At 46.8% G+C, this 9,098-nt stretch overlaps 1 pseudogene across 1 annotated transcript; it reads left to right on the top strand.

Moving 5' to 3' along the window:
- The first annotated feature begins 8,138 nt into the window (after positions 1 to 8,138).
- Positions 8,139 to 8,634, top strand: LOC104544250 (annotated as a pseudogene). Its single transcript, XR_728168.1, has one exon. The product of XR_728168.1 is annotated as a chondroitin sulfate synthase 1 pseudogene (transcript).
- Positions 8,635 to 9,098: the final 464 nt, after the last annotated feature.

The following is a 9,098-nucleotide window of genomic DNA, read 5'->3' as shown; positions in this document are numbered from 1 at the left end:
GTCGCTCGCTGGACGGCTGGGCCGGGGTGTGGGGTGAGGGGGAGAGACGTGTCCTGAGCTCTCTCCCGCTGCCTGGAGCGGTCGGCAGAGACCTGAGGGGTCGGGTTGATGCTCTCACACGGCCTGGTTGAGCCGGTACCTGGCAGGCAGAGCTGAAGGGCAGGCAGCCCCACCATAGTGTGGGGGCACTGGGGGAGACGTGGGGTCATCAAAGGGCTTCCCTCAGTGGTTCTGCCCTGTGCGTGGCCGCAGTGTGCTGTTGCAGTCCTTGGCTGCTGTCTCTTAAAAGAGCTCACTGTGTAATAATAATAAAGTTTGGAGACAGCTTCAACCTCCTGGGTAGGGAAAAAAAAAAAGACCACTGCGCCAAGCCGAGAGCATGTGCTTAGGAATAAGACCCAGAAAATGCATCTGGGAACAAAGAATAACATCAGCCTCCGCTCCCTGCAGCTGGACCAGGTAGTGAAATAGCTCGAATGGGAAAAGTCAGCTTGGGTGAAGTGCTTCTAGCTTCGGGCTAGTCAAAGTAATGCAGGAACTGGGGTCTCTAGGCCATGTTTATTACCTGAGTACACCTATTTTTGGGGCAGGGACAATCTTTTTGCTTTACATCGCATGCCGCTCACCGTAGCCCATGGTTTCCAGCTGTAGCTGGGTAACGCTGCAAGCGCCGCGTGCTAACGGGACTTCACCCAAAGCCTCGGCAGCAGCAGAATAATCTTCTGTGAGAGACGTGTCTGTGGCTTTGGAGAAGCTCTCCGCTCTGCTGAAATGTGCTTATTGCTCCAGTGTTCGTCCCAGCAGGCAGTGCTGGGAGGCTGCTCGGGAAGCCTGCTTGGGAAATCTGAAAGAGTTAAGAGCTAAAATGTCAGCTCGGGTATATCCCAGCTCCGATTGAGTGCTGCAGTCGGAGGAGCAGCCAGGAGCTCTGGGGCGGGTCTTTCTCTAATAAAACATTGCCCATAGTCGTACTAGAACAAACCCTTCTCCATCTCCTGCCTGCCCAGGTTGAGAAGTGCTTGGCCCTGATGGCCAGTAAGAGCAGAATGGCAAAACCACGTATGAAGGACCATCTCCTTCTCCTCCCCCTGCCCAACCCTGGTTTCCAGAAAGGGTAGCCCTCTCTGTATCGGCATCAAATGCAGTAAAATAGTTTAATTTGCTGTATCTGAAACGTATTGTCCACCGGTGACGGTTTTAATGGAAACTTAATTCCCTCTTTCAGCAGTAGAGCTGTAATTAAGTTACAGAGGGTGCATGATTGACGCTTTGAAATGGGTGAAGGAATCTGTTCCTTCGGGGTTATGTATTTTTCGCCGTGTGGGATGGAGCATTTTGGATTGCAAATCTCGTGAGCCATGTAATTTACATTTCCATACAGAAAGGCTGGAGTCATGTTGGGACATCATGTAACAGGGTTTATGGCAGAATGGTTTGTCTGGCATCCATCAGATCTTGTGTCAAGAGTTCAAGAAGTGGAAATTTATCAGAATATTGTCCAGAGATGGATGTTAGTTGTAGAGCATTTTGCTTTGCTGGTGTGGGAAGGATTCTTGTCCCTGGCTTTGCCTGTGCTTGCTGAACAGTCCCGTGCTGTGGCAGAGCTGGGTCTACAGAACCAGATCTGCAACATCTGCTCACGCAAAAAAATGGCTCAAGTTGCAACTTAACAAATCCAGCTGATGGAACTGGGCTCCCTCAGCCCTCGGAAGGAGAGCTGAGTATTGCTTTTTCTTGCACTGCTATTTTGGTTTAACCTCTAGAGATGATTTCAGCTCTTGGAAGGGACGAGTAAAGAGACATCTGAACAATTGCAGTAGGGCTAAATGCGTTTTTCCCTTTATTGGTGAAGGAATTGAGCTAATGTCCTGGTGACAGGAAGACCTCTTTGGGGGAAGGTGGGGAGAGGAAGACAAACCTGAAATCTTAAATGGCTTTTGATTGCCATGAAGTACTCAAGCAGACAATTGCTGCGTTTACTACATTGACAAAGCATCCTGGTGAGCTGAATCGCTGGCACAGCGAGTGAAATGGGAAGCTGCTAGCAAGGCATTCCCGGGGTGGCAGCGTGTGCAGAGCCTTGATACCACGCTAGCCAGAGCGCTGAAAGGAATTAGGGATTCAGAGGCTGAATACCTCCGAATTGCTGCGGCTCAAAGGCCATTTACAGACACAGCTAAAAGGGACCGGAGCGGAAAGCATTTGCTGATCCTTGCTGCTGTGAATCCAGATAGGGTCTAACAGGAGGGGAAGCAATCCACTTCCTGAACATCAATCAGGAGCAAAATGACCACTGCAAGGCAAAACAGGCCTGCTGGATTTTCAGGAGGCGCCGGCTCCGAAACAGTCGTGCTTTTGTAGTCTGTGAAGCAGAGAATAAGTTTTAGATCTACAGGTTTTTGGAGGGCAGATTTGTAGCTTCAGCAGTTATTGCATCTGACAGCCAGGTTAGCAGAGCTTCCCTTCCAGGAGGCCAGTGAAGTGCAGCAGCAGAAACTGCGGTGTCACATCAAAGGAGAAGAAATAGTCAGGAAAAGAGCTGTGCAGGAAGGAGTTAAGGTATGGCTGGAGTTCAGGGAAAGTGCAGCAATATGTGCTAATGATTTTGCAGTTGAGGGGAGTTGTCCTAAAAAAGCTGCAGAAAGAAGAGGATGGGAATAAGCAGCCTCCCAGAAGATTTAAGTCTGCTGTCTCAGGAACAGAAATATCAGGCAGTTAACCCCTCTTTTTTGTTGTGGGTTTTTTTTCATGGCAACTAGATTTCCCAGGAAACGTGGCAGCAGACTTGGTGTGCATGCAGTTAATGGGGAGGTGTCAGAGGTTGGCCTTTGGTGGTATCTCTGCTGCAGTCCTCCTGAGTTTGGGACAGTCCCCACTGCACCTTGAGGTGGTGTGAGGACCACAAGTGATGCTAGGGCTCGTGTTTAGCCGTCCTGTTCCCACAACAGAAAGGATGCCCTTCGGGAGGCTCAATTTCGGATGTGCTGCCACGCTGTTCGTGGTGGCTTTATAGGAAACAGACTGCACTGGAATCTAAATACCTGAGTGCTTGGAAACGCTGAAGTGAAAGGCAGCCAGAAGGATTTGGGGTCTAAAGGAGTTTGTATTATCTGTCTAAGCCTGCGGTAGCCACTGCAGAAGCGTAATACAAAACACATTTTTGTGCTTTAGATTCTGAGCCTGGGTTGAGGCTGTTGGGTGGTATTTGACCTTTCTGGTCGTGTGAAATGACTTTGAACATCGTGACAGCGTGGTACATGTTTTGCTTAATGTATTGATTGTACTGTGGTATTGAAATAGTGAGAACTTAGTGTGTCCTGCTCTTGTATCCTCTAGCTGAAGTATGACATACTTGGGCTTTCTGAGCAGTAAGCATTTACCTAAAATTTGCAAGAATGTTTAAGAAGCAGCATGAAACAAATGCAGCGAGAGCAACTGGCATTGGTGCATGGGGGATAAAGAGAAATAAAGTCACCTACATACCCCAAATTAACCATATGGCCCAAACTTCTGGGGCACCTGGGCTTTGATCGTAGCCAGACCCGCTGAGTATTGGTGTGCCTATGGATGATGGATCTGTTTCTGTCCTTGTTTCCATAAGGAAAGTGGATGGATATCCATGGACAGAAAACTGGCATCGCTTTAAGTTAGAGGAGTTTAATTGAAAGGACTCGAAGGAGCTGTGGAAGCTGCTTGGGTGCTCTGTTAAAGCCAGGTACCAAGCTGTTCTCCAAAAAAGTGAAAGGAACTCAAAAATCTGAATTCCATAATGCAGATCTTGACTGACAAGCTCTTTTAAAGCTATCTGGAAATTTTAAAAAACAGCTTGTTTTTCTCTCCTCTCATGATGGTCATCTGCAATACCACGTGCAGGAGCAGCGTGCTGGTTTCTGTGCTCCCTTCCCCTCCAGCAAGCGTTGCTGGAAAGATAGGACCTTGAAGAACGCTTATGCAAAACTAGCCCTAATTCAATGTGAAATTTAGTTGAACCATGTATTCAAGAAATCGGTCTTTTAGGTCCGTTATCCTGCTGAGCTCTTCACAAATTGTGATTTTCTTCAGCACAGTGAATAACTATTTCTGAAAACTTTAAGTGGCTTCTCTGATCTCCTCTAAGGGAGGTTCCCAAGCTGCAGACAAAAAACAAATACATTTTTTGTAATCGTCTCCAGTTTGGGTCTCTACAAAGGGAGCACTGTCTGCATAGCGCTGCTGACTGTGCTTCTGCTGAGTGTGCAGAGCTGATGACAAAGCAAGGTAATACAAATAATAAACACTGGAAACTGAAGATAAAACATTCCAGATTCGTGCTCCTCTTGCTCCAAGCTATGTTTTTTAAAACTTCTTTTTAAATGAAGAAATTACTTCTGGCAACATTAGGTAACTGTAGTAGTCATCACTTTTTAGCAAGTACTGGGTTTTATTAGCGCTCCTTTTGTGTGCACAGTTTTCTGGATTGCATGAATACCTGTACCAGCTGTAACAAAGTCTTCGCACCCAGTTTGCTGGTGATTTACTCAGATGAGGGTACACATAGGATATCTCATGTGCAAAGCCATTTAAGGGATGGTAAAATTGGCTTGGTAGCTGCCTATACGAGAGCAGTCCTGACTAGAAGGTTTCTTCTAAGGAAGCACTACCAAATTTTTCAATGTGTATGTTTATTTAAATTGCACTTGGATTCCCGTGTCAACACTGGCTTCTGGTTTGTTGGAGTTGTGTGCCTTGTGCACTGAGAGAAACCAGGTCGCACACCGTCTGTGTGTTTTCAGCACTGCTCCAGGGGAAGGTAATCGAGAGCCTCGCTGTCCTGATTCATGCACATCCTCCTGTTTAACCGAGCAGATTCAGATTACACGGAGGAGATAAGGTCGGAGCAGTTCAGTTGCTGGGTTTTTAGATGACCGGTTCAGTACACATATCGGTTGTATCCAGAACCTGATATTTCTCTCTGGGCAGAGCTGAGATGGCCTCAAGCTGGCTGAGGCCACCAGCGATGGCCGCAGGGGAGGTGATCTCTGCAGGTGTAAGATACAGGAGTCTGGTGGCTGAAATGTCACCACATTGCCTTTAAACAGCTGAGGGAGCCCTCATGGGGGAAAGGAAGGTGTCAGGTCTTGATAAAAGTATTTTCCTTTTTCTTTTTTGTTATCAAACGTACGGTTTATTTTCATATCTTATATTAGAGTAGCCTTGACCAGGGAAGCAATGTGAGTGGGTGCTGGTGGGGCCACAGGAAGCTGTTGAGACACGAGCTCTGTGCCTAAGGAGCTGAAGGGGTCAGGTTGATGCCCATAACCTGGGAGCAGACCCAGTAAACTGGGCTGGAGATGGGAGGGCTGGCAAGAACCATAGCTGTTAATGTACCGATCTGCAGAATCACTTGTGATTGAGCCAGGTCTGATTCTTTGCAATATCAGATAAAAAAAAGTTAAAAGTAGCTTTTGACGAGAGTCAGCCCTGCATTTACCGGTTCCTTGGTTCTGCTGATAGCTGGGGTCAGAAAGCTGTACTTACAGTTCGTCTTACGATCTGTGGTTTGGTTTCTTTGGCTGGGTGCGACAGCGTGTTTCCTGAGCAAGCTGTTCTTTCTGTATTTTCTCCCCAAAAAGGGGCTGTGCGGAGCAGCGAGCTGTGGCGTAGCCGTAAGGAGCAGCACATGGTGACTCCCATTGTTTCAGCCTCTGCCGAGCAGCGCTTGCGTTGACACAGACGCTCAGGCAATTTTTTCGATGTGGGAGTGTATTTTTGTCTGTCTGAGTTCGAACAAACACTCAAAGCCACAGTCACAAATTGCACGGCGAGTCGTCTCATCCTAGAAATTGCGTTGTCGTGGGAAATGAATGAAGACTTAGTCAAGCTGTGCTGTGGCGTGCCTGGCGTGAGATCCCAGGGCTGAAGTAATGTTGCACGTCCCACGTATGCAGGGATATTTCTCGGGTTTACTCCTGGTTTAGTATGAAACTTAACTGTGGCCTACATCCAAGAAAAGATGGGGCCAGACTGGCTTTGAGCTGAGGGGTTTAGTGCCATATGAGGGCTGGAAATCAAACCTGCCACGGTTTGTGGATGTACATGCGTTTTATTCCAACTTCATTGAATGGGAGCTCTATCTTGACAATACTTAAGGGTGTCCTGGTTGGTGAGCAGGGGGTGAATTTAAACTGCAAACTGACAGAAAGGGTGATGGTGTAAGAAAGAGTTGAAGACTGCTCCTGAAGAGTCCAGAATGGAGCTGAAGCTTGGAGTGATAGAAGACAACCTGCGTTTCCATACTTTGTAATCATTACAGAGGCAGATCTTTCAGGATATTGAGAGCAAGTCTGAAAATCGATTGCTTGCTTTTAAATAAAAGAAGTCAATAAGCAGAGATTTCCATAAGGCTTTGGCTTATAATTTCACCTGGTGGTTATCTGGGTGGGCTGGAAACTGGTCACAGTGGGTGAGATGAGCTGCATTTCTCAGAAGCTTCTGCCTTTTCTATGAAGATAAAATTTGAATGTATCTGGTACGTTTGATGAAGAAGTCTTAGGTTGGGAGTTGGTATGGGAAGAGCTCTTGCATAGTCTTGTCATTCAAGGCCAGATGATTCGTATGTGTAGTGTGGGTGTCAGAAAATAAACAGCAGAACTTCCTTAATAGTCGGTGAAAGTTCAAGACACGAGCATGTCTCATTTTAAAACAGGCAGTTTTCAGTGCTTGAACAGGATGTGACTTTATAACCACCAGCGCCGTGCATTCATTGCATCACCGGTGGTTAAAGGCCTCGTCACTGCTGTTGTGAAGTCAACGGGAATGTTTCCATTGGCTTTACTCTATGCTCTTCTGGGAAGCTGGGATCTAAACTTTTCCTGTGAAACACTACACGTGGCAGTAAGAAATCCAGAAGACAAAGCTTTTAAAGTAATTGGGCGATATTCATTACACAAGGCTGAATTAATGTGTATCTGCTAAGGTGTTGAAGTTTCTGTTCAGTTAGTACTAATTAAATACTATTGCATTTCTCAGTGGAGCTTAAGGAATAACTGAAATATTTTTACATTTCAGACTTTATATGGTAGCTAATTCTGGAGATTTCAAGTTTCAGAGGGTCTGTACTGTCCAAAATCTGCTCTGCTTTTGGCAAGCAACCCATGTTGAGAGGCATCTGGTAAAAGTGACAGTGATGCATTGAGGGAATACGGTGTCCTGTACCTTGAGAGTGTCCTCACAGTTAGCTTTGTCGGTTGTATTCTGAGCATAGTTGCCAGACATAATTAGGAAATATTCTCCCCCTGTACAAAAAGGGGCACAGCATGTTGGGTTTACCAATGAAAATAGATTTCTGTGGAGGATACAGGAGCTCTGCGTTTTCCCAGGTAGAACTGGAGAAAATGGTACTGAAAGCTTAAAATTCATCATTTTTAGGGCACGGCTGTAACAGTTACATGACTGAAAATCCTCTCTGGAGGAGGCTCAGTGTTCTGCAGTCTGCCTCGAGGAGTCATCCTACATCTCTTCCTGCAATAGAAGTGACCCAGTTTGCCCACGCAGATGGGTTGGATTTGGCAGAGACGCACGGAAGGTGTGGAGCAGATGTTGTTGCTGTGCCGCTTTGCACAGAAAAGGCTCCTCTTTTGTGATGTCCCTCTCTGCTGAAATCTGAAGTGTGCAGAAAGCTGCTGGAGGTGCGGGTGCTGGTAGCAGCAGGTCATTTTTTGGGATTATGCATTTTGCTTAGGACCACTTTTCTGCTAGACCTTTGCTGGTGTGGGAAATCCAGTTGCATGTGAATTGTTTGCCCATCTTGGCTCCCTTTGGCTTTGCTCTATCTTGTGACAAATAGCTGTTAGGCCAAACCGAGTGTGATTCACTCAGCCTGCCTGCTCCTAGTGAACTACTACTGTTGAATTATTTTTCTATCAGATACAGCTGCAAAAATGATACTCAGATGCTTGCCATGTCATGTTATACCAATTGCTCTGTGTACCATGTGAATGTCCTCGTTTGCATGGAAAAAAATAACCCTTCAAGGTGTTTAAAACAGAAAATTTGTAAAGCAGACGAGGTGTAGTTCCTTTGAGTGGTCTCTGGTAGCACTCTCTGCCTGCCTTGGTTTGCATACTTAATGAATCCTTATTGTCTTTTTTTTGATCTAGAACGTGGTCCAAAACCATTCCTGGCAAGGTTGAGTTCTTCTCCAGCGAGGGTTCGGACACCTCCATTCCTATCCCCATTGTGCCGCTTCCAGGTGTAGATGACTCCTACCCACCCCAGAAGAAATCTTTCATGATGCTCAAATACATGCATGACCACTACTTGGACAAATACGAATGGTTTATGAGGGCTGACGATGACGTTTACATCAAAGGGGACAAACTGGAGAACTTCCTCAGGAGTCTGAACAGCAGCGAGCCCCTCTTTCTTGGGCAGACCGGCCTCGGCACCACGGAGGAGATGGGGAAGCTGGCGCTGGAACCGGGCGAAAACTTCTGCATGGGGGGACCAGGAGTGATCATGAGCCGGGAAGTGCTGCGGAGAATGGTGCCCCACATTGGCGAGTGCCTGCGAGAGATGTACACCACCCACGAGGACGTGGAAGTGGGAAGATGCGTACGGAGGTTTGCAGGAGTGCAGTGCGTGTGGTCCTACGAGGTAAGAACGAGGGCACGGAGGATGAGGTGCATGTTTTGGGGCGGATAGAGAGTGGGAGAGGTTGGCAGCAGGGGGCTGCTATTGTGAGGCTGTGAGAGCAAGTCTGAAAATTGATTGCTTGCTTTTAAATAAAAGAAGTCAATAAGCAGAGGTTTCCGTAAGGCTTTAGCTTCTAATTTCACCTGATGGTTGTCTGGGTGGGCTGGGAACTGGTCACAGTGGGTGAGATGAGCTGCATTTCTCAGTAGCTTCTGCCTTTTGTTTCTATGAAATTAAAATTTGAAAGTATCAAGTACCTTTAATGAAGAATTCTTAGATTGGAAGTTGGTACGGGAACCATTCATCCAGAGCTCACCTCCCTTTGTGACTTGACCATCCAACTGTACGGTTTCCGTGCTTTTTGCTTCCCACAAGTGTCACCCTGGGAGAGGCCAACGCAAATACTGAAGTGCAACAGCAAGGAG

The sequence above is a fragment of the Mesitornis unicolor genome, unplaced genomic scaffold (genome assembly GCF_000695765.1).
Source record: "Mesitornis unicolor isolate BGI_N332 unplaced genomic scaffold, ASM69576v1 scaffold3637, whole genome shotgun sequence".
In the NCBI taxonomy this organism is placed as follows: Eukaryota; Metazoa; Chordata; class Aves; order Mesitornithiformes; family Mesitornithidae; genus Mesitornis; species Mesitornis unicolor.
This window is presented reverse-complemented; position numbering and strand designations above follow the sequence as displayed.